Below are 25,342 nucleotides of genomic sequence, written 5' to 3'. Positions count from 1 at the left end.
GCGGGGGCCGGGGCCTGCCCTCACTGGCACCCTCGGTGCCGGCCCGTGCAGGGCTCCCGACACCCAGGGTCTCGCGCTGTCCCCACCCACCCTTGGAAGTCGTCCCGGGCTGTATTTGGCGGATGAGCCGCTAGGGCCCACCAGGGTGACTTGTCCGAGGTCACCGAACCAGGACCGGCAGAATCTGGAACTTCCTTTTGTCTAAGAGAAGAAGAAAACAGAAAAGGAATACATGCACTCTAAATTCTGAGAATATACGGAGGTTTAGAGGACAGGAAGTTAGGAGAGGAGACAAGAAAAGGAACAGAGTCCTGAGCGCTCGTTACTTGCCACACATGGCCATACCTCTTAGGATCCTTCAGACGGGCTCCAGGGAGCATGCAGCCTCGGTGGACAGCCTGGCTGCCGCCAACGTCACACCGGAGGAGGAACAGATTCGGGTGCCAGAGGAGGGGACCACAAGTGACCTTCCACGGTCATGGGGCCGACTGACCAAAGACGTGACCGGAACCCGGTCCCCTGACTTCCCGGTCACCACAGGGCACTCGGCAGGCTCAGCACAGCTCAGGGCTCCTGCTCCCTCTCCTGCGAGCGCACAGGCACCCGGAGGGGCCCAGCCAAAGAGACGGCGCACGGGGAGAGCAACGCAGGGCCTGGGTACTCCCCAGGAGCAGAGGACCTTCCTTTCAGGAGGAACGGTCTCACCGGACACATCTAATCACGTCACTCCCCTGTCTCGGACCTCATCCCTAGTCAGGCCCGAGGTGAGGCCCACAGCTACTGGTATGGAGCGCCCTGTAGGTCTGAGGCAGCATGACCCTCGACGGCTCAGTGCCCCTACCGCTAGGCACCAGTCCCACCCCGGCATACGGGTGACAGAATCACAGTACCAACAACACAGAGGTAATCACACCAACGGGGACGAAGCCCCCACAGTCCGAGCTCTTAAGCTTTCAGCCTCAGCTACAGCCACCTCTGCACTCTGGCCACACTGGACATGCCACCTGCTGACCCTCCTCTGGGCCTCTGCTCCCGCTGTCCCTCCCATCTTGGTGAACTTCTACTCAACCTGCAAAGCCCTTTCCCTCCTCTGTGCAGCCTTCCCAATTTTCTCATTATCCCTCTGTGCCTCACCTCTGAGCCCACTGCTGCCCCTCCCCCAGGGCTCCCACAGCACAGTGACACACACCATATGGATTTTAAGTTCCAAACCTGTCATCTCCTCCGGCCCGATGGCTCTGCCTAGTAACCCAATAATCAGCCCTGGGATGTTCTACAAGCATCAGGCCTTACTCTCTCCGTATCCCTGGCCCCACACCGAACTCCCAACACTTGTATGTAGCCCCAAGCTTCCTCCATTACAATGTGCCAGGAGCGGCCTGAGGACAGCGACTCTGTCGTCCTTCAAGTCTGTATTTCCCAGAACCTAACACAGCAGGTGCGTGGCAGCAGGCAGATGCTCAACGAATGTTCACACTGGATATTCACTGGCCACAATGATGGAGACTGTTTCTAAAGGAGGAAGGGCAAAAAGATTCCAAAAGAAAAGTGGACAGTGCCGAACCACCGATTCCCAGAGGGAGTGGAGCAGAGAGATGCCTGGAAGATTCCAGAAGGGAAATAGCCCCTTTGCAAACCGAGGCTCCGTTTGCATTCTGCCTCCATCATTCACAGTGTACCCCAGGAGGCTTACTTAGCATTTCGATGGTCTGCCTTCCTCCTCAGAAATTAACAACTGTCCTTACTTCACAGGACTGCTGGGGGGATAAAATGAGATAATCCATGCAAAGTACACAGCGGTCCCTCACACACAGAAAGCACTCAATAAATATTAGCTAATATTACTACCACCCCCACCCACTCACCCCCCCGCAGGTCAATACGTGAACATTAACCACTGTCATGTCTTAGCAGCCAAGAATGCAGCGGAATGATAAACATATTCCCTATGCTTCCAGAAATTAAAAGGGGTCTCCTTTCTATTCATTTTCCAAATTAGTTAAGGATGAGAAAGTGTCATCCTTCAGTTAGCTCAGAGAGCCAAGCACACTCAAGTCGCGCAGGTAAATAAGTGGAAGGGGAAACACGGTATGTGTCGTGGGCATTTGAGAGTCTGCAAGGAGGAGCGTGTATTCTGTCTGAACTTGCCTGCCTAGGACACACCCAAGGCCAGAGGCGGGCCTAGGTCTTGGGACACGCAGACACTCCTGGCTGGATGCCTGCAGCTCCATGTCCTTGCCTAACCTGGGCAGGAGAGACGGAGCTAGCCAAACCCAGCAAGCGAAGAGAGCAAGAGCTGGGGCGGAGACAGGAGCTCGGTCGTGCAGCCAGCAACAGAACGGAGAATGCACAGGGCTTTTCTAGACACTCTGCTCTCCCGCATCTGGATTCCTAGAAGATCAGAAGCAAAGGGGTGGAAATGGGGACGAAGAATATAAAGGAACTCACATCCGACCAGTGATAGCCCTGGAGGTAATTTTACCGAACATCTCTGCAAACTCTCCTGATGGCACTCAGGGGTGGCAGGACTTTTCCCTCATGTGAAACCTTTAGAAACTGGAAGAGTCAAGCGAGGATTCCAAGCCAGGGTTTTCTGACTTCCATTAACATTCACCGCCAAAGGACAGTGATGACATTCTACGAAAAGGTCACTTCCTACTTTTAAATTTCTGTAGTGGTTGAGGTTATTTCTCAATAAGCATATATTTTTAATACAATTAGGAAAAAATACAGATGTTTTGCTTGGTCTTGCTTTTGAATCACCACCTGGCACTAGAATTTGTGGCTGTTCTCCGGGTGCCAGAACAGCTCCTGGCTGTAGGTCCAAAAGCACTAAAGAGCTATATCCTAAACTTTTCTTTGCATGAAAGATATCCTGCCCACACTGAGGGGCAGTTCCACGCTGCACCCGATTCTAACCGACTCCTGCCTAGAGAGAGATAAAGGTCGGGGACCCTGAGCACCAGGAGTCCCGCACATCTGGCTGCAAACCCCCACCTATGGTGTGAAGCAGCAGGCAGCTTGGGCACCGCTCACTGGAATCTACTCGTTCCCCTCCCCCAACTTGAGCCAGGGCTGGGAGGGGACAAAGGCACAGGGACAAGGGAGCATGCACATTCTTCCCCAGCTCTGGGAAAGGGTCATGGAACCAAAATAACCTCTCTGACACTCAATTTCCTAAACTGTGAAACAGGGTTATTGTGCAGATGGCAAGGCTAAAATTCAATGCTTCCTCAAAACTCTTCTACCCCCATGATCTGCATGAGCAAACACAGAGGTGGTGTGACACTGGGGGTGGGTGGGTGGGGTTCCTGTTCCTCCTTCATGTCTACTCCACATTCATCCTGAGGTCTGCCATCCCTGGGAACATTCTTGGGCATCCAAGCCACAGAAGGTGGTCTGGCGCTAACACGAGGCTACAACGTAGATGTGTGCCATCTGCTACGGAGCGTCAACTTCCAACACACCCCTCCTGGGGAGCTCTGGCCCAGCCCCCACCCTGCAATAACCATTCCTCTGCAGGTCATATGCCCGCTTGTCTCCCTGCCCTTTCTTCCTTGTGGAGGGGATAGACAGAGCATGGTTATTCAACCCGCCTACACGGGGAGGTAGAGAGAGTCTAAGAGGACAGGAAAGGATTCAGCTTCACCTTGTGGGGTTCCCGCCCTTCCCTGCCACTGGACGGAGGAGGAAGTCCGGGAGGGGGGAGATGTGATGTGGCTATTTATTACAGGGTTAACAGGAAATAGGCATATGCAGCAATACTACTTATGTCTTCGGCAAACAATAAATTTCCAACATTCTGGGGCAGCCACCATGTGCTGGGGCTCTGCACGCATTACCATGTTTAATCCCCACCACCACCCAAGACAGGTTCACCCGTTACAAGTAAGGACACCACCGAGGTCCAGGGTCTTCAAGCTGCTTTCTCAAGGTCACAGAGCTAGCAAGAGGAAGAGAAGGTTCCTCTGGCTGAAGAGGATGTTTACTTGGGCCAGGGCATGCAGAATGGGAGTCCCAGTTTCACAGCATACATCATCTTCCTTCACCCAGCACTGTTTACGAAGCGTCTACTCTTACAAAAAGGGAGTGGGCTCCTTCTCCCATCCACCTTCTGCCCTCCAAGGGAGGCTGGCTCTGTGCAGGTGACTGTCTCAGGAATCCTACTTTGCCTGGCCCTTGCCCCTGGAGGCTCCTCGCCATGCCTGGCCTTCCTTGGCTCGCAGGTGAGCCCTGCAGTCTCTGCCCCCTCGTCACAAGACCTCTTCCCCGGCTCTCCAGAGCATTTCCCTCTGTGCTCTTGTCTCTCCTCTTCTAAGCACACCACGCATCGGACTGAGGGTGCGCCCTCATCCACTATGACCTCATTGGAACTAACTCCATCTGCAAACACCCTATGTCCCAACAAAGCCACATTCTGAGGACCCAGCAGACCAGATCTGGAGAGAGAAAGGAATATTATTCAACCCAGGATGGCTGTCCACTGTGGCTTTCTATTACCAAGCAAAATCTGACAAACACCCTCAAACTTCAGGCTACGGAGTTGCAGGGAACGGTACATACAAACAGAGCCTCGAGCTCTCGGGGAAAACGGGAAGAAGAAAATCCTGATGGAAAACGGCTGGCATGGTCTAGCATGTTTGCTCCTCTGACTTTCGGTGTTAGTCAAACACTACAAAGCTTAACACTAAGTAACAAAACTTAAATAATTAATACGTGATAGCATTAGCATCAGTCTGTTGTTTGATAGTAAAGAATAATGTCAGCTTCACGACTTACTAATGATAGCTTAAATAACTCATTGTTAATATGCAATATGCAAACTGTTGGCACCTTCACTGGACCCCATCCTGACCCTGGCCTCCAGAGCTCTGGTCACGGGCATCTGCCACCAACACTGCCCTAAGCTGCTTATTACCAACCTCAGTGCACCAGAAGCAACTCCCTAACCACTCCCTCCGCACTGAGGACACAGAGTACCTGTGGGTGTGTGTCTAGGAGAATTTTAAGTCCTTCTCAAAGCCTAGTAAACTTCGCAAAAGTAAAGAGACGGCACTGAAAATGAGAAATGCGTGTCAAGGGGACCAGGGTGCGGAAGTACACATGTAGGGCCATTAAAAATATGTTACTAATTCACATGATGGGAAATTAGTTAAACAAACTTTGACGCTTTGTTACAATGAAATGGTCTATATGTAACCACTAACTATGCCCCACATTCTGGAAATACTCAGGGCGTTTCTTTCTGGATGGCGCAACCAACATTTTTCATTTTCTCCTTTTGGGAGCAGAGAAGGCCCCAGACCTTCCGGCCACGCCACCGGATCCTCACCTTACAACCTGCGCCCTGTGCCCTGGGCACCCAACCTCTGCCTTAGCACCGCTTCACCGGACCACGATGGGGTTAAACTACAGGAGTAACTGTTTGCAAAGAACTTAGAACAGCTGCCTAGTTCATAAGAAGTGTGCTGTAATTTTTTGTGACACATTTATTTTGTGTAATAAGAAAAAAATGAATTATTGAGAAAGTCGAGGAAAAACGACTAGCGGATGAGGACAGAAGGGATCACAGCTGCCCGGCTCTAATGCCCCCACGGCTAAGTGGTTCCCTTGTCTTATACGTTCCCTTCATGATGGTTTCGGGAGGGGGGGCCTCCCAGCCTCCATGAAGGTGCAGTTTGGATTCACCAGGGGCAGCAGAAGGTAATTTTATTAGAGGGTGGGTGACCTAGGGCCTCTGGCACATTTACACTAAAAAAGATTCCCCAGAAGGGGTGACTTCTACTGGGTCCCATCTCACCACTCCACCCCCACCAAGCCCCAGGCCCCCAGCACATCTCCATGAAAAAATGAGACTGCACAGCCTCCAGGGCAGGCCTCCAGATTCATTTTCCACCTGGAGCCAAGGCCAGCCGGAAGGGCATTACCATCCCAATGGCTCCGCTTTGTCAGAGAAGGAAGGAGAGCCTCACGGAAATGCAGGAAAAGCCGGGCTGGTTCAGCAGAGCCCTTCCAGAAGGGAGCATCCTCCAGGAGCACTAGGAGGCGGGCATTTGTAACATCCCTCATTGTTATTCCAGCCTGAACCCCAGGATAGTGCAGAGGAATGTGCACCTCAAGATCAGAGCCCATGCTCCCCACGAAATTCCTCACCTCTCACCCCTCTCACTGGAGGAGGGGGTGCCTGGGGGTGTTCCAGGTAGAGGAGCGGATGGTCGGGTTTGCACATAAAAGGGCTGGCAGGCTGCAGAGTCTCGGTCCCCCACCTCCTTCACCTTCCCCAGCAAGGGAGGCCCTCCCCCTGCATCTTCCCTGACAACTGGACCCTGGCTGAAGCCAAACACAAGCCCAGGCAGCATCCTTGGCCATTCCTCACAGTTTGGGGGACGGGGCCTGAGGAGGCTCAGGCAGCTGGGGAGCAGGACGAGCAGGGCATCGAGCCCAGCCGAGCCAGGCCGTGCGCAGAAGTTACACAGGAGAGCCCGGTCATTTGGCGAGCAGCCCACATTCTGCCCAGGTTGTCATCAGACCCAGCTGATGACGACGGGAGCTGTCCGAGCTTGGGTTTAAGGAGACATGTCATGCTACACAATGAGCCCAAATCTTACACACACACACACACACACACACACACACATCACAAACCCTTACAGACAGTGTACCTTCCGCTAAAATGGCCCAGACTTCTAAAAGATAAACCTCAAGGCTCCACCATGCACCTTGAACAGTGTGAAACACCTGGACAGGTCCCCCAACAGGAGGCAAGGTGCTGAACCTCTTGGGGCCTGAGTCTCTTCACTGGCGACAGTACAGGGGACAGTCTGTATAGAATGTAACAATGCCGGTGGCCTCCATAAACGCCCGTGTTCACTAGCAGATAAGCAAGCCTCCAACACAAGCTAAGATCTCTGGGAGGGCTTCCGACACTGCTCCCCCACCCTCTCAGCAACAGCAGCCTCCTGGCCCCATGCTCTCATCGGCCCATGTTTGTGCCCTCATCGGCCCACGTTCGCCCAGACCCTGGAGCACTCTCCCAGCCCACCCTCTCTATTAGACCAGCCTCCTCCTCCCCCAGGCTGCTGCCTACTTCATGCCCCTGTTCACCTCCAGGCTCCTGCAGGCTCCCACCAGGTGGAGGGGGGACGGGGTGGGGGGGTAACCAGTGGGCCTCAGGTTGGGACCGGGGTCACCTCTATCCAGCCCCGCTGGCTGATATCTTATCCCTGGGGCAGGAGCACAAAAGAGGATGGGGGGCGGGGGTGCACGTTCCCTGCACAGGCAGCTTTGGAGGGCCTTATCAGCAGACCGTGGACATATGTCAAGGAAAGATTGAGAAGGTGCCGGGCTCTGAGCTGGGCACAGCATTGGCTTCCAAGCAAGCTGAAGAAATACCAAACTCCAACAGACCAGAAATCAAAACTTAAGACAGCAGGGTAGGAGGGGTAGGGGACCCAAAACACCCAACACACCTTTAGGCCACCCTTCTCGGGCTGCCCTGAGCCAATGGAGCAGAGCTACATTCCTTTCTGGAGGCTGGGGGGAGGGGGGATTCCTGATTCCCAGCCTTCCCAACTTCTAGAGTCTGCTAAGACTATTCCCTGGCTCCATCTTGAGAACCTGCAGTGTTCAATTCTTACATCACTCTGACCTCTTCTGCCTTCCTCTTCCACTCTTAAGGCCCCTTGTGATGACATCAGACTCATCAGAAAATCCAGGATAATCTAATTCAAGGTGAGCCTTAATTCCATCTACAACCTGAATACCCCTTGACCACGTAACACGGGTCCAAGGATTAGGATGCAAACATCGGGGCGGGGGGGCATCATTCCGCCGGCCACACCCATATTTGTGCCAGGGCCCAGGCTGCTGCTCAGTACCTATAAGGCCCCCAGATAACCACCTACCACTCCACCCCCTGAAAAACCCTGCCTGGACCTGATCCCAGAGGCTCCTGGATGGTTCCAACCACCCACCCATCCCAGGGATCGTACGCCAGTCCGTGGTGCAGCGACCCTCCCTCCTGCCCCCTTGACAGGTGAGGAAGCTGCAGCCAGAGACCTGCGGGGGCTCCACGGCTCCAAGTAGTGCACCTGGGACGGGACGATGGGTCTTCCAGCCAGCTTGCTGTCCAACCCCCCACTGGACCCCAAGGACTCAGAATGGTTCCGGGCTTGTGCGTTTAGCTCCCTGGCAGGTCCCTGCCCACACAGGGGCAGCTCTGCCCCCCTCGTGTGGCGCTCCAGTGAGCAGGAGGACCTCCAACTTGACTTCTCACTGAATCCGCTCAGAATTTCCCAGTATTAGAAATTTTCTGCCAAATTCAGTACGTGTCAGTTATGAAAACGGGGCGAGGGAGATCGAAAGGAAACCAACCTCCCCTGGGCACTTGTTAAGTGCTAGGGACTTTTCCCACTTTTCCCACAGCAGACCGGGTCCCCACAGATGGCTGGCGTGCCCAAAGTCACAGAAGAGGGAGTGGGCAGCACCCAATTCCAACAGGCGGGCTCTCTCCCCTCCGCCGCGAGGCCTCCCCTACCCCTGCCCACCCAGGAACCAAGCATTCCAACCCACACCCCAACTGCGGCTTCCGTTGCCTTGGAGTGAGGCAACCAGACTTCCCAGATGGTTTCATGCCCCGGCTTGTGACAAATGAAGCTTCTTTCTCTTTCCACAGCAGGCCTGGGGGACACCAGGTGGAGTGCAAGGCATGGGTGCCACCAAGCAGAGGGCGCAGCTGGCTGTCACTTGGCATTCACCTGGAAACCAGTCCCAACCTCTCCCCTAGATCTCACTCTCCTCACTGAGCCAGAATAATCTGGAGTGACCAATGCCAGTGAGGCAAGGGGACAAGGCCTGTCATGCCAGCCAACCTTTGCTCTGCTCACCCAGACACCAGAGCAAAGCCCTGACTGTAGGTGCAAAGCCTCCCAGAGAAACCAGCTCAACTCAGCCACGCCCAAACCACTCCAAGCTGGGTGGCCTTAGGCAAGTCACTTCACAACTCTGGGCGTTCATTTCCAAGGACTGCATTAGGGACGAAGGTAACACCTCCGATGCGTGGTCCCTGCCCTCAAGAAGATTCCCGTCCATTGAGAAGCACTGAGAAGCAGACATTAAACAAATGTTTACAGAGACACCCACTAAGATAAAAATTGCTGCAGACGCTGTGATAGAGAAATACGCCCAGCCCCCACCGGTCGTTAACCTGGGGGTTCCAGGTGGAGGTCCTGAAGAGCCGAGATTTACACTGACCCCTGGAAGTTAGCAGGATTTATCATTTGCTTAAGACGAAAAAAAAGGAAGATAGAAGAGAGAAGCTCCTTTGGCAAATACCACTTCAGTGGGAACTTTTAAAATCGGCAACCGCCCAGATTAGTGAGCCGGTCCTGCATTCACTTGCAAAACATGACTTGCGACCACAATCGGATGCAGATTTGTAAAGAAATGCGCCCCATGGAAATGGAGGCGCCCCTTCCTGGAACAGTCTGCCTAACAAAGAGTCTAGCGGGGCTCCCCATTCCCCTATCTGCAAAATTCACCAGTTATTCAAAACAGATCTTACAAATCAATGAGAAAAAACTGCTAACACCCTGAAGGAAATGACCAATTGACAAAACACAAAGAGGTAATACACAGGAAAAGCTGGTCAATCACACCGGAGGTCAAAGCAAAGCAACAAGAACATCGTGGGGTTCTTTGTTTTGTTTGGGGGCATCTGCCTATCACAGGCCTTCACCCTTCGCTCCCGCTGTGCGGTGTGTTGCAGTCATCTCGATGTTCAAATCTGAGCACACGGTCTCGGTAGCCCTTCGAGTGGTGACTCGTGAAATTTTCCTCCAAAAAAACCTGACAGGATAGGTGAAGACTCCATAAGACGCCTCATACTTTGTGGGGCCCGGGGGGGGGGGGGACAGGGAGCCCTGCCAAGGAAACAACCAGAGATGCATGAAAAGGTGTGTGTGTTGTAACAGGCAAAAGCAGAGGGAAACCTGAGTGCCCGGTAGCGCTGACTTGGCTAATGATCATGACGTCAGTAATGTCCCTGCAGCCCACACACACACGCTCTGCACTGTCACTGGGGGAGGAACCTCGACAGACTGTCCTCACCTCTCCCCCACAGAGAAAGCTCAACTCCGCCAGAAAGGACGCACAACGTACCCAGTATCTCTTGTACGGGTACACAATCACCTATGGGAAAGCTGCTCAACACAAGTTTTTACAACTTTGAACGGCATGGGGCAACGGTCATGACAGAATGTTAGGTGACCCAAGTCAAGACGTGAAACCATATGGAAGCAGGAAGCAAGGTGCTAGGAGTGGCTACTTCCCAGCCTCAAGAGTACAGGTGATCTGCCTCTTCTGCTTTATTCTTTTTTCCTGCTTTTATTTTCTGCCTGTATTTACACATAAGCATGCATAGTGGGGGGCAGGGGGGGAGTCCGGTTGCCTGTTTAGTTTCCCCTCGGTTCTGTGGCAGGGGCCTGATGTGATGGTGGATCTGAAGGCTCCCATTGGCCCCAAGAAAGGATTCACCCTCCAAAAGTCGATTCAAACAATTCCCCAGTGAAACCTGCCCAAGGCCGCCCAGGCTGAACCCTCTCTCCCCTCCACGGTCCAGTGTTCTCCAGTTAGTGCTTCCCTTAGCGCCTACTATATGGTGTGTGCTGAAAGGACTGCATTATACGCTCAGCTTCTCCCCAGAATATGAACTATTTCAGAGCAGGGACCTTGTGGGCTCTTCTCCGTCGGGGCATCTCCAGAGCCAGGTCCAGTGCCGGTGCACAGGAGGTAGTCAGTGGCTGTTCTGTGGTGGAAGGGTAGCTGGCTGGAAGGGTGGCTCAGGGGCAGGGTGGCTGGGTAAAAGGGTGGTTCGTGGAGGGAAACGTAGAAGGATGGCTGGAAGGAAAAAGGCACGGAAGGGTAAAAGGGAGCACGGAAGTACGGACGGAGGAGGAAGGAATCGCTAGGTGAAATCAGAGAGCAGAGGTGCCCCACCAACAAGACAGCAGCAGACCAAAGAGAAGGAAGGCCGCGGCCATGTCCACAGTGACGTTCACATCTTGATGTTGCCGTGTGTAGGGCGCTCTGCCAGAAGCTTCCCTGCCCTTCGGAAGGTCACGCGGCAGGAGGGAGAGAAACAGCCAGATGGCAAAGGGCTACACGCCACAGGACAGCGAGAGCTCCTGAGCTGGTACCTTGCTCTCAACTCCTCCCCTCTACAAGACCACCTGTCAGCAGGCAACCCTCGTGCTGAGGCTCCCCACGGTGCTTCTCGAGCTCCCACGCTCCCGGGAATCCTTTCCCTAAGCGTGCCAACCTAGGATTCCCAGTCCTCTCCCTGCCTTCGAAGGTACCTTTGGGGAGCGCCCGTTCCCGGTCCCATACCGCACCCCAGCGCCCACACCTGGGAACCCGTGCGGCCAGGAGGATCCCGACTTCCTGCAGCACCACCATCCACCCCCAAAACCTGCTCCTCTGCTCGGCACCCGGCAACCGGTTCCCTCCACACAGCTGCCCGGTCGTTCCGGTAACAGGTCACCTGCCCAGATCCGCACACACCATTCCCCACAGTCCCCGGGGCACTGCTGTTCTCGGCACTGCTGGCAGCAGCGAGCCAGTCACGGGGCCTGCGTGAAACAAGGCGTTCCCGGGGCTGTATGTCACCAGCCGGCATGTACAGCGGCATTATTCCCGGGGCTCGCCACACCCAGGGAACGCGGGTGGAAGGAGAGGCGAGATGACACATTGAAGGAGAGAAGAGAACGGGATCCCCCCTCAGGACTTGTGACTCAGCTTCTGTACTTGTAGGGACAAAGCAACAGATCACTGCAGAGGGCTTCCCAGGTACCAGGCACTGCATAAATGAAGAGTCTCACTGAACCACCTTGGCCGAGTTGTTATCACACCCATTTTACAGATAAGGAAACTGAGGCAACGGCAGGTTAGATAAATACCCTGCCCAAGATCAACCCCAGATGACTCTGTGGCCCAGACCTGACTTTGCACTGCCTCACGTCTGCGCAGCCTCGTCCACTCAGTGGGAAAACACAGGGCGGGAGGGTCACATGAAATTAAATATGGGACAGGACCCATAAGCACTTCTTAGCAAGAGCTGGGTGGATTATTGGAGGGCTATGAAATTCTGTCCACGGCACAGTTAGGAGCACAAGGCCTGGGGCTCCACACTCCAGGCCTAACTGCTGACCGGCCTTGCCCCTACTAGCTGCATGGCCTTGGACACATAACTGTGCATCCCAAGCCTTAATTTCTTCATTCGGCCGATACGGATAATGACAGTAGACCTCCCCATTATTAGGTTCTTGTTAAGAATTAAATAGGTTAAGGGGCACCTGGGTGGCAGGTCATGATCTCCAGGTCCTGCGATCGAGCTCCACATGGGGCTCCCAGCTCAGGAGGGAGTCTGCTTCTCCCTGTCCCTGTCCTCCTCCCCACCCGTGCTTGCTCTCTCTCTCTCTCAAATGAATAAATAATCTTTAAAAAAAAGAATTACATGGGTTAATATAAAAAGGCACTTTAGCACAAGCCTGGCAAGTAGAAAACCCCAACCGATGGCTTCTGTAGGACACCTGCCGTGTTTTCAAGTCATTCTGACATGCCAGGACCTGCACATTCCCATTTTCCACCGAAGCCCTCCCCATCCTCTTCCTCGTCCTCGTCCTCTGGTCTGTGTCTGGAGTGGAGAGCAGATATAAGAAATCCCTCCATGAAGAGAGGCCTTGACTCCCATCTTTCTAGAAACACACAGTCTGTTTTCCTCTACTACTTTCGACAGAGGGGTAGGCATAAGAAATATTTCACACCTCTTTTCTAAAGGAAAAATAACAGGATGAGCAAGATTATAAATGACAACCGTCACGTGGCTTCCATGGGAGGGCCTGGGGAAGGGCAGGATCATGGGGACTGGAAAGAGCCCATCGCAAGAGGCGGCTGGTTCAGCTCCAGCCAGGGTGGCCGTGTGCCACTGAGACCCCCCCCTCCGCCCCCCACCCAACCCAAGTAAGGCCAGAAATCTCACTCTCTACACGATGCAGATGGAGTGTATCCTTTGGGATTTCAAACCCAAACCCTATCTGTGTAGCCCATTTGGCCCTAAGCTACATTTAGGGCTGAGGCCCTACAACTCTAAGCCTCCCAGCATAGCACACAGAGGGTAGGAAGACCTTACCTGCAGAGTCAGGCAGGGGCTGACCTGAAAGGGGTTCTCCAGCTTAACCTGGGAGGCTCACTACAAATGCAGATTCCAATCCCCTGAGCCCCAAGCAGAAATCCCTGCCCCTGCCCCCCGAGGTTATGCTTCAGAAACACTGGTCTAGGGCAACTCCCTCCCCCTCTGTAGGAAATACCGGAGACCAGTAGAAATGAAGTGACCCCCCCCACACACACACACACCAAAGTCACCCACTAAAGGAGGGTACATCTAAAGAATCTTCCAGAAGCTTCTCTTAGGCCCAAGATCCTTCCCCAGCACCCTAGAGCCTCAATACAGATTTCCCCTCTGGGTCATAGAGCCACCCATTTCTTCACACCATGCCCCATCCTCACCCCCAGCTTCCAGGTGGAACCCTCAGGGGCCCTCTCACTGTGAAGGCCTCCAGCTGCTTTCTCAGTCCTGTGGAGGAGGTCCACGCCCCCAGTCTGCCCTCAGGCTCAATCCACAGTGACGCAGGACTTCTAATGACACTTTTGTTTCCTTTTAATAGTGGGCTTCCCGTAAGGTTGACAGCTGCCTTCCTTAGGGAAGACCCCAGCAGCCAAGAGGCAAAGACCCAAAGACAAAGGGTGGGGGGGGACGACACGGACACGGACGGACACAAGCTCAGTGAGGGGAGTCTCATAGTGAACTGAGATCTGGGCTCAAATCCCTACACACCACTTTGTAGATCTGTGACTCTGAGCCAGTGTCTCCTACTAAACCCTCAGCCTCTTCCACCATGAAACAGGTGTAAGGACAGGGTCCAACGTCTCTGGGTCAAGAGCAGAAGTGACAGCAGACAGCATAGGGTCAACAAATATATGGTATTATTGTACCTACTCCCAGAGTTAACGGGGTGGGTTTTCAAGGTCACTGCACGATGCCCACAAAATACACAAGACACAGGAGACTCGTGTGCACCTCCCCTGGCCTGTCAGGACGTGAGACCTGCCCCCCTCCCCAGTCTTGCTGGTTCCCTCCCGCCCCAGCTTGCTCTGTCTGCCCACACTGCTTTCCCTTTCCCGTAACTCAGCTGCTGACTTGAGTCAACCTCTTGGATTCTGGATCTCAAAGTGGCACAGCTGATTTGGGCGGGGCCTATAAAGGGATTGGGATGCCAGAGACCTTGACGGTGGCCGAAGACACAGAGGGCCGATGAGGCCCAGGAGGGTCCCACAAAGGACCTGCTGTTGAGGACAGGGCTGCCCCTATGACTCAGAGGCCGCACTGCAGGGCAATGACTCAGCACCCCAGTGCAGAGTTGGGCCGGCCCGGTGCCCCGGATCTGTCTCCAAAGCAGGGGTCCCATGCCAGCCCAGCGGGATGCAAGTCAGCCCAGAGGAATGCCGCCTCCCACCCGCCTGTGCCCACTGCTGCCGACTCACGAGGCTGGCATCCCGGGGCAGCACGTGATCGACCTGTCCAAATGCCAGAGTAAACAGGCGGGAACAGGAGCCCAGCTTCCCGGCCGCGGGGTGAGGTCATGCCTGCACAGGGTGACCAGGATGGAGGAGGGTGGGCAGCCGCGGGGCAGGAAACGGCCGGGATGCCAGGCCGGGATGCCAGCATACCGGCACACTGGCTTCTGGGGCTGGGGACAGAGGAGGCTGGAAGAGAAGTGACAGGCTTGCAGGACAATGAAAGGCAGAGCCCTCTGAGAGCCAGGGAGCCCCAGCGGGGTAGCTTATTCTAGACAGCATTCGGAGGCTGAAAGGGCATTGGGCCCCCTCCCTCCCTAGACCCCTCTCTTCCTCCTCCTCCCCTGTAATCTCTCCCTCCTATCTTCCCGCACTTCTAGAGAGTTCAGGCACAACTGCTTCCCAGCACTTGAAGTGACAGTGCGCCTACGGAAAGCCTCTGCGTCTGCATCTGCCAGCAGTCAGCGCCCTTAGGTAAACCCGAGCCTCTCCCAGCAAAACTCCACCTCCACCACCTCCCCTCTCAAAGATCCTGTCACTCACCGGCCACCTCTTCCAGGAAGCCCTCCAGAATCCTCGAGGGCAGCTCTTCACTTTCCCCTGCCTGGCCTCCTTCTGGGCACTGACTCACCTACTCATGCTTTCACTGTTGCTCCAGGTTTCTATGGCTATTGGTCCTGCAAGAGGTTCTATCCTGCCTCCTCGCCTGGAGCCTAGGTTCTGGAGGACCTGCGGTCCATCTGCCACATCCACGGCTAGGCTCTGGCCGAAAGAAGATGCTGTGCACGGGAGGTGCTTAATAACCTCATGCCACCCCCTCTTCCGATTCTGAAGTCTAGACAGCATGAGAGAGAAGCCCTTGTGCTCTCCCAGCTACCCGAATCCGCCGAAGTCACACCGGGTCACTGTCTCCTAAGCACCTCCACCAGGCAGCTAGACACCGCACTAGACACTGTGGAAGCAGAAAGGACCCAGACCCAGGGCCCTACCCTCAGGAGGCCCCAGAGCCACAGGCGAGCAGTCAGGTTCCCTCCATGTGGCAAGAACTGTGAGCAGGGCTGGCCGCAGGCTGCTATGGGGATGCGGAGGGAGAAGGGTGCAGGGCAGGCTTCATTAATAGGAACAAGAGTCCGACAACATGAGCTCACATTTATGGGGCCCTTCGTCTGTGCCAAGGGCTTTACCTCCCTTTATCCTCAGGCACTATACTGTCTGCTTTACATACGTTCATTCATTTAAGACCCCAACCCTTTGGGGAGAGACCCTGTTCCATCAGAGATGAGAAAGCTGAGGCCCAGAGAGGTTGATGTCATACTGAGGATCACACAGCCCCATTCACCCCGAGGCAGGCTAGCACCGGAGTCCAGGCACTAACCACGCCCCCTCACTGCCTCCTGCTCCAAAGCCTCCAGGCAGGGGAAAATATGCTGAGCAGAACTCAGATGACCCATCCAAGTGCCCAAGTGCCACTCCGACGTCCCGCTGGGCTCGCAGCCCCTTGTGACAGACACGGCGTCAGCGCCACGTGGTTCCACGACACCTCCCGGGAGCCTAGTTACTGTTCCAGCTGCAGTCACTGCTGCTTCACTCGGGACTCAACACAAAGTCCACACAATTCATCGCAGCAACTCCTGCCGCTGCGACTCAGCCCTAAGAAGTCTAACACCACAAACCGAGGCAGCTTCCCCAGGGCCTCCGAGCCTGGGGACGGCTACCCAAAACCGCAGGAGTCGGCCACCAGGCAGCCGGGCTCCGGGTCTTCCTGGTGAAGTGCCGGCTGAGCTCGAAGCAGCAGGAGATCTCGATGAGGCTTCGCCTAAGTGACGTCACCGACCTCCGTGCAGGAGCAGGGACCGTGGGCACAGCCTGAGCGATCCAGGCCAGAGGAGTGAGAGGTTCCTCCCGTGAAGTCCGTCCACTGAGGAACGGGGGGCAGCAGCGCACAAAGGGCTCACGGGACCCCTCACCTGTGACTCCTGATCCAAATTCACCCTCCCAAAAGGCTGAAACTAAGTAACTCCTGCCACTCAGGGTGAGACCCTCACCCCACTCCCCGGCCTGCGTCCCTCCACTGGAGGCGAAAGTGCCGCATTCGGGGAATCTCTCCGCTCCGGAGTAGAGCCTCATGGACGGAACGCCAGTCACGCGCCTGGGCCAGGTATCTTCATTCTGACCAGAAGCCGGCAACGTGCTCACTGTCACTTCCAGTGGGCCGAGGAGGACCACGAGGCGGTCCTCAGACGTTAAGTAACCAGGTCGCACAGCTCGGGATGAAGTTGGGATTAACAACTCCGGATTACCCAAAAACATGGCCCTCTCTCTTCCCACAAAACCACAGTGAGTCCCAAAGAAAGAGAACAAAGCACCAGGAAAGGGTACTCATGCCCAAATGTATCTACTAGACCACCACTTAACAGAAGGGGCTACTATTAAAAATAAGTCAGGGGCTCCCGGGTGGCTCAGTCGGTTGGGTGTCTGACTCTTGGTTTCGGCTCAAGCTGTGATCTTGGGGTCTTGAGATCGAGCCCCATGTCAGGCTCTGCACTCAGGCAGGAGTCTGCCGGATATTCTCTCTCTCCTTCTGCCCCCCCCCCGCTCTCGCTCTCTCTCTCTCTCTCTCTCAAATAAATAAAATCTTTAAAAACTAAGTCAATAAATTATTCACAACCTCCTACCCCCCCCCAATAAAAGTTCTGTATTTAAAATTAAGGAGAGATTCTCTACCCACCTACCTCAGTTTTGGGGTTTGGTTTTGTTCCTTCTGCAGTCTTGTTTCAAAATAAAATGTTTCGAAACTTTTCTGTAACAGCATTTTCTTAATTTACGACAAAGGGACTCTGGCCCACCACTGAGTCTGCGCAAGAGACTAAAGGACAAAATTCATATATCAGTCTCACACTCCTCAGTTCCACGTGCTGACAGCTGACACTCCTTCTATGTTCTGAAAGCTGCATGCACTCCACAAAGATCAGGCACGGGGTCCATTCTTACCATCCTCAAAGCCAGCTCTGCCCCGGTCCACCGGCTTGCAGCTGTGTGTTACGAGCCACGTCACAGTGCTTGGTCATCTATATAAACATCAGCTGTTTTTATTACCAGAGATCTCTTTTTTCTTTTCCTTTTTTTAGGATTTTATCTTGAAGTCATCCTACACCTAATGTGGGCCTCGAACTTACAACCCCGAGATCGAGAGTCGCATGCTCTACTAAGCCAGCCCAGGCGCCCTTAAGTATCTTTTTAGTGTCCCTGAACCAGGAACAAAACATCATCAACAGAAACACAAAGTTGTGCCCCAACTTGGGTTCCAAGTCCAGCGTCAAGCACTGTATCAGGGAAACCGGAGATTAAAAATCTTTTACAAAGTAAAGGCTCCTTCTCAATGCCAAAGAGCCACTCCCCCGTTACCTATTTTGTAAACTGGGTATCTGACCATCGGGTTGCCTACAAGGGAGGCTCACTTTTGCCTAACTGCCCTTTAAAGAAGTTTCCGGTCCCCAAGAGCCTGCACACAGCCCTGCAAGCCCCCAGCCACACTCCAACATGCACACACACAGGCACACGTAGTCTTACTCCTTATTTTCAGCGTCCCTGTTTCCTCTTCCACCCCTTTTACCTTGCCAGCCAGCCAGGAGTGTGACAACAGATAATTCTTGGGGACGATGACCACGGTGCCCTGGGACAGGGCCCTGGAGGTTTCCTCAGGATCCTACCTTTATCGGATTGAGAACCAGTCTTTCCACCTCCTGGGAACACCTTGTTCTGAAAGGTGGCCAGGCTGCAGGCTCTGCCTTAGCCTCAGAGACTCAAAGGATTCGAGCCCAGAAGGAGCCCAGATTTTCCACCCCTGGCTTCTCCGGGCTCCATCCCCAAACGAGCCTGAGCCCACCACAGAGATCCTGAGAAGGTCTAAGAAAAGGGACAGAAAGCAGCCTGGTGCAGCACTGCATGCCCCCGCCCCCCCAGCCAGGCTAAACCCCATCAGGGTCCCCCACCCAACCCCCATCTCAGCGGTTACCTGCTGCCTGCTCTCCAGCCGCCCCCCTTCCCTTGTGCTTGACAACCTCATAAACGATCACACATGCTTCCTGCTGAGCCAGGGAAGCTCCCAGCAGCCAGCCAGCCAATCAGGACTGGCCCAGGGAATGAGACCACTTGCCATCCCTTTCCCGGCAACTCAGAATCTGCGGGGGGGCCCCTGGCATCTGACCTCCAGCTGTGTCTCCAACCCCAGAGCCTCCAACCGCACATCCACACACTGAGCGAGACTTCGCTCCACTCCTGGTGCCCAGCAACACCCCAGAGGCCCTCCCCACGCTGGCGTGGCACCCCCCTGCATGCCGGCCGTGCCACGTGTGGGTTCCCACCATGTACCAGCTGCGGGCACCTGGGCACATCTGTAACCTCTCTGACCCTTAGGCCTCTCGTGTGTAAGACAGAAACAACTCATAGGCTATTGAAAGAATCAAATGAGGCCATGAATTTTTTTCCGCTTCCTTTTAATTTTTTTTTATGACGTAATCTCTATGCCCAATGAGGGGACTGAACTCATGACCCTGAGATCACTAGTCACATGCTCTAGCAACTGAGCCAGCCAATTACTTACTTTTATTTTCTTTAAAGACATTAGGGGCGCCTGGGTGGTTCAGTAGGTTAAGCCTCTGCCTTTGGCTCAGGTCATGATTCCAGGGGCTTGGGATTGAGCCCCACGTCAGGGTCCCTGCTCAGCGGAGAGTCTGTTTCTCCCTCTCCCTCTGCCCCTCCCCCTGCTTGTGTGTTCTGCCTCTCTCTCTCTCTCTCTCTTTCTCTGTCAAATAAATAAATAAAATCTTTTTAAAAATTTTTTATTTATTCATTTGAGAGAGAGAGCACAAGCAGGCAGGGGGGCGGGGGAGGGTGCACAGAGGGAGAAGCAGACTCCCCGCTGAGCAGGGAGCCCGAGGACTCGTGGACACATGGGGCTCGATCCCAGGACCCTGAGACCATGACCTGAGCTGAAGGCAGACGCATAACCGACTGAGCCACCCAGGCGCTCCCCCACCACTTACTTTTAAACAAACGAATTTCTAGAACAGTTTACGATTTTACAGAAAAATTGTGAGTCTAGTACAGAGTTCCCATATGCTCTGCCCCCATTTCCCCTGCTATTACCATTTTATATGATGATTTCTTACCAAATAATGAACCAATATTGACACATTGTTAGGAGCTGAAGTCTATACATGAGAGGCTCTTCTTGGCTGTGGCAGTTCCTCAGATTTCCCTTGTTTTTTGGTGACCTTGCCAGTTTTGAGGAGTAGCGATCAAAGTATTTGGTAAGTCCCCCCACTGGGATTTGTAGAAGCCGAGTTGATGCTAATGATGTGATAAGAAATGGCACCCTGCCACGGTGGTTTTCCGCCCCAAAACCGATAATCCCAGCCTAACCACGAGAAGGTCACGGATTTTTAAATTAAATGTGTGATAGATTAATACATTCGACATGGTTCAAAATTCAAATAACACCCCAAGATACACGGCCAAAAGTCCCCCTCATGCCCCTCACCCCTCTGGCCTGTCTCTCCCCCACACACCCAGGCTGCCAGCCACCTGTGTTGGTTTCTGGATCCTTTCAGCAGCTGGGCACATACACATTCTTTCATCCCTCCCACATAGGTACACTTCTTCCACAAAAGGTGGCAAGCTGTACTTACTATTCTGTACTTTGCTTTTTTGCAACGACGTGCCCCAAGATCTGTCCATGTTGTGCACAAAGCCACTCTTTACCCTTCCCACCTCCAGGCCACGGTGCGATCGGCCGTCATTTACTGCAACAGCTTCCGGCTACAGACATCTGAGTCGCTCTATCTTCTGCTACTATAAAACTGTTACAGGAGAATGAGGACTCCTGAGCATGGTTCCTTCTACACCAACCCCTGCAGGTGTATCTCTAGGGGAAACACGGTAGTCCTCCTTATCCACGGCCTCGCCTCCCAGGGTTTCAGTGACCTGAGGCCCAGTTTCAGTTACTGCGGTCCAGACGCAGATGATCCTCTTTTGGACCAACCATCACAAAGTCAACAGTAGCCCAAAACAATGTCAGACCGCCGGCATCGTTCCCCTCATCTCAACACATAGGCATCTTATCATCTCACATCATCACAAGAAGGAGGAGTACCAGGCAATGAGATGTTCTGAGAGAGACTCTATTCACTTAGCTTTTATTACAAGATATTACTGTAACTGTTCCATTTTATTACCAGTTACTGTTGTTAATCTCCTACTGTGCCTAATTTATAAATCAAATTTGATCATAGGTAAGTATGTATAGGAAAAACGGTCTACATGGGTTTAGCACTAAGGTTTTAGGCATCCACGGGGGGTCTTAGAACGTGTCCCCAGCGGATAAGGGGGGACCACTGTATGGCAACGCGAGATCACTGGGTCAAAGGGCTTCCTGGACGGAAAAGGCCAGCACACCCTCCCAAAGGGCTATAAACATTTGTATTCTCTTCAGCAATGTGTGTTTCTTTGTGGCTCTGTCAACAACAGAGTAAGTACATCGGTGCCTTGTGTGTTATATGATTTTAAGAGGGGAAAGTGGCCTTTTTGATAGACATTTCCCTTTTTATGGCTGGGTAGATCATCTTCTGTTTAAGTGCCATTCGAAACTCCTTTTCCAGGAACTATCTTCACCCTGAGAAGCTATGTGCCTCACACATACCAGCCGTCCCCTTAGCCATAGGCCAGCACCTGGGGGTGCTACCTGGACACACACCACCTGGGCTCCAGCCACGACAAGGGAGCCAGAGGAGGCAAGCAAGACACGCGCCAGAGTAGGAAGCAGGACTCGGCTGTGGCTAAGGCCTTGAGGGAAGATGGGACTGGACCAAGACCTCCGAGTATTACACGTTGCTTGCAGAGGTGCGCAGGAAGGACAGGACCCCACCAGGAAGAAGCCTCCCGCCACAGGAGACTCCAGGAGACCTGAAGAACCTGCAGGGTCTGCTTAGAGGGCGGGTGGGACCAAAGGCAGCGTGGACGCCAACCCAGCCACACAAGTGGCTCTTACAGTGTGAGCAGAGGGGAACGTCCCAGCCTCATTTTCCTTCTTCACATTCTGCTGACCTCTCAAGACCAGTTATTCTGTTTTTACACCATTTAGTTCAGCAGCTTAAAGCCGCGATCCCCTCAAGAACCCTAACGAAGCACACGTCCCAGGCCTGAGTGGGGTCCGGGGTGTGCTCTTGGAAAAGGCTTCTCACTGGCATCTCTGACAAAGGACCACCCGCGGGCCCCAAGGAGCCAGGACAGCCCTGCCTGGACCCCTGGGGGGAACAGGGCTTTCAGAAACGCATGTTGGGTAGGGAGGAGAAGTTTCAATAAACACGAGTGACCTTTCCTCGAGTTCTGTTCAAGAGAGAAAACCATGGGTGCCAGAGAAACACCCACTTTGGAAATCTCTCTCACATGCATAAACCTGCACCAGGCCTTGAGGCTGTGGATGGGGCAACGAACGTTCTGTTCTGCAAACATCTCAGGTCACCTAAGAATTCTCCCCAAGACCAGAGATACCCTGGGCGGCTCATCTGCATATCTGATGAATTATTCATGTTCCTGCCAGCTTCTGCAGTGCACTGGGTCGGATCACCTGCATAACCTCAGCCCGTGGGCAGGGTGGCAGTGTGGAGTCAGCTACACACACACACACACACACACACACACACACACGCACGCACACACACGCACGCTTAGGGTCAAGGGCTGGTGCTCTTACATTTCTAGACTCCAATAAGATCTCCGTCCATCCATTCCTTTCCCCGCCGCGTGCACCTGGCTCAGGCTATCGAGGGCTTCCAAACCTCCTCCTCCCCTTCCCTGCCTATCCCTGCTCCCCTCCAACCCAGACAGCGCAGCAAAGACACGATCTTAGTATTTGGGGGGAATACCCTGGGGGTCCTTCTTCTCCCTGATGACCCGAAACCACTCTTCACTCGGGCTATGAGGGCATCAGCAAGCCAGCCTAACATGGCCTCTCCATGCTTAGACTCCACCAGCCCTCACGCCGACCATCAGCTCTAAGGAAAGGAACCGTATCTGGACCCACAACGAAGTACCCCCCTCACAACACACAATGTCTCCCCCGCTCTCGTCATCCCTACGAAGGGCTCAATTCCAAGTCCATCTTCTTTGAGAACCCTTTCCCACACAGAGTACCTGATAGGTTCCAGGCACTGTGGCGGGCACTGAGGTTCGTCCCAAAGAAGTTCAGTCTAGTGGGTGAGACGGACATGCTGATGCTAGCGGATGAGAAGGGCTCTGTTCACGGTTAATACAGGCAGCTGCGGCAGCCTCTCCTAAATCTGGAAGTCAGGGAGGACTTCCTGGGGGAAGTGGTACCTGAGCTATGTCTTTAAGAACCGAAGAGGATTACAGGTTGCTCGAGGGTTGCGTGGTTCACAGAAACACGGGAGGAGGAGAGCTCTGTTACGAAGGCTTCGTGGGCAAGGGAAAGGGGAGAAACGGGCCATGTGCACAGTATGAGCACCCAAAAGTACGCTTGAGGAATGGTGGCCTCAGCTCTCCCGGGGGCTTCACACTTACTATTTCAGACCCTTCAGGAGGCTGCATCAGGACCGCCTTCCCCAGGCAGCTTTCCCATTCACAAGGGCACCAAATTCAGCGAACTAATGCAAATAGAGCCTTTTAATAATGTAGACGTGCATCAGTAATTCAGAAGCCAGGAGGCTCCCCAAAGGAACCGTGAGGCATATCGAGAGCCCCCTGCCCGGGATTTAGCAGCTTCAGAAGGCAGATTAGCCCTTTGAGGCCATGCTTGGGAAAGAAAGGGCCTTCTCTCAAGGACTCTGTACCAAGTACCATGCAAGCACATCTAGGAAGCCCAGGAAAGGGGTTCCAACCTCTTATTAAAAAGCAAGGGCCACTCACAGAGGGTTTGATTTATAAACACCTGGCCCCTGACAAACCCCTTCCAAATTCACCACCCGGTCTGTCCTCATAGCCTGAAGGGTGGGCAGGGTCCCATTTGTTGCTTCTGTAGGACAGGAAGCTGAGGCTCTCACCTTTAGGGGAGAGGGAGAGGGCACTTGCTGGGGCCTATCACAGAAGGTTTCAGAGAAAGGATTCTGACCTGGTCTTATAGTCCCAGGACACCTGCTCTCTGCCATGTGAATTCGAGGAACTGGGCAGACTACTGAATGCCACCTTGTCCAACTTCTCCTGGCACCCAGGGAAGGACTGAGGGGTTCCATGACTTTCTAGTGACCAAGCTGGATCAAGATGTCGGTGTTCTAAGATTGATTAATAGCTTGGGGACAAACCAGGTCTTTTCTGAGGCAAAGAGACAGCTCGTGCACACCAGTGACTGCAAGCCCAGCCTGGCCCCCTCTGGAAGGAGAGAACAGATGACCTTCAAGGGGGGCTGGAGCTGGGCATGGGAGCAGCCCTCTGTGCCTGGAAGACATGGCCTTTTCATAGAGTCCAGAATTGGGGCGCCTAGGTGGCTTGGTCCACTGAGCGTCTGCCTTTGGCTCAGGTTATGATCCCAGGGTCCTGGGATCAAGCCCTGCATCGGGCTCCCTGCTCAGTGGGGAGCCTGCTTCTCCCTCTCCCTCTGCTGCTCCCCCTGCTTGTGTGCTCTCTCTCTCTCTGCTGCTCCCCCTGCTAATGTGTGCGCGCTCTCTAATAAATAAGTAAAATCTTAAAAAAAAAAAAAAAAAGGAATCCAGAATTCCTGCCCCACAGGGGGGCATTAACAAATGCAGTGCAGAGTCCCATTAAAGGGCAAAACAGTATTTCAGTCTTTGTCTTAAACACCTAGAATGGATAGGGGCCCCTGGGTGGCTCAGTCAGTTAAGCATCCAACTCTTGATCTCGGCTCAGGTCTTGATCTCAGGGTTGTGAGTTCGAGCCCTGTGTTGGGCTCCAAGCTTGGCATGGCGCCTACTTAAAAAAATAAATAAATAAACCAAAATGGGTAAAAGGTAATAAGAAAGGCGTAAAATTTCAAGGATCTAAACATAAACCACTCCCACAAAAGTTTAAAGGGCATACAACTTAAAAAATAATAAATAAAAATAAAATAATAATAAAACAAAAATGAAAAATGTAATAATAAATAATAAGCCATTTAAAATAAAATAAAAATGCATTTACTTTCCTTTGCAAATAAAAATACAGTTGTACATGTCTTCGGTCAGATGACAGGGTATGAAATTGTTGTGTAGTGATACAGGGCGTGGAGCCAAAACCTGGACCCAACATAGATCCCACGTCAGACATCTGAACGCCTATCAAATGGGGTCAGTGGTATCTGCCTCCCTTTCCTCCTGGTCAATGAGACATGGAGGAAGAGCTAATTCTGACTTGGAAGGGAATTTACGGAGCACGTACTATGTGCCAGGAACCTTGCCTCACTCCTAATAGCCCTTTGAAATGTATTGTCCCCATTTTACAGGGATGCAGACTAAGTCTCAAACACTTTGACCCAAACCATCCATTTCCAGGACAAGCTTTGGGGAAGGATTCCAGGCCGCCAAGGGTTTCTGGTCTGCTTAGTCACAGGGGTAGACTGGGGCAGACTTGGAAGCTGTTGGAGCCCTGGGCCTCTCTCCTCACTCACAATCTCACTAGAGATAGACCCGGGACCCACGGGTGTGCCCTCCCGCCCCTGGGCATCCTGCGAGAACCGGCTCAGCCGGGGGGGGGGGGGGGG

General features: G+C 53.5%; 1 protein-coding gene across 10 annotated transcripts in view; it reads right to left on the bottom strand.

Annotated features, from left to right (window-relative positions):
* Nucleotides 1-25,342, bottom strand: part of LOC121101714 — a 230,094-nt gene that overhangs the window by 173,036 nt on the left and 31,716 nt on the right. Inside the window, exon 1 of one of the 10 annotated variants that reach the window (XR_005833721.1) lies at nucleotides 2,449-2,468. The exons of the other annotated variants lie outside the window; for them this stretch is intronic. The gene's annotated coding sequence lies outside the window, so the exon portion shown is untranslated. Of the gene's footprint in view, nucleotides 1-2,448; nucleotides 2,469-25,342 lie in introns of those variants that run through there. 10 annotated transcript variants of the gene reach the window in all.

Source organism: Ursus maritimus, unplaced genomic scaffold (genome assembly GCF_017311325.1).
Source record: "Ursus maritimus isolate PB19 unplaced genomic scaffold, ASM1731132v1 scaffold_9, whole genome shotgun sequence".
NCBI classification, from domain to species: domain Eukaryota; kingdom Metazoa; phylum Chordata; class Mammalia; order Carnivora; family Ursidae; genus Ursus; species Ursus maritimus.
This window is presented reverse-complemented; position numbering and strand designations above follow the sequence as displayed.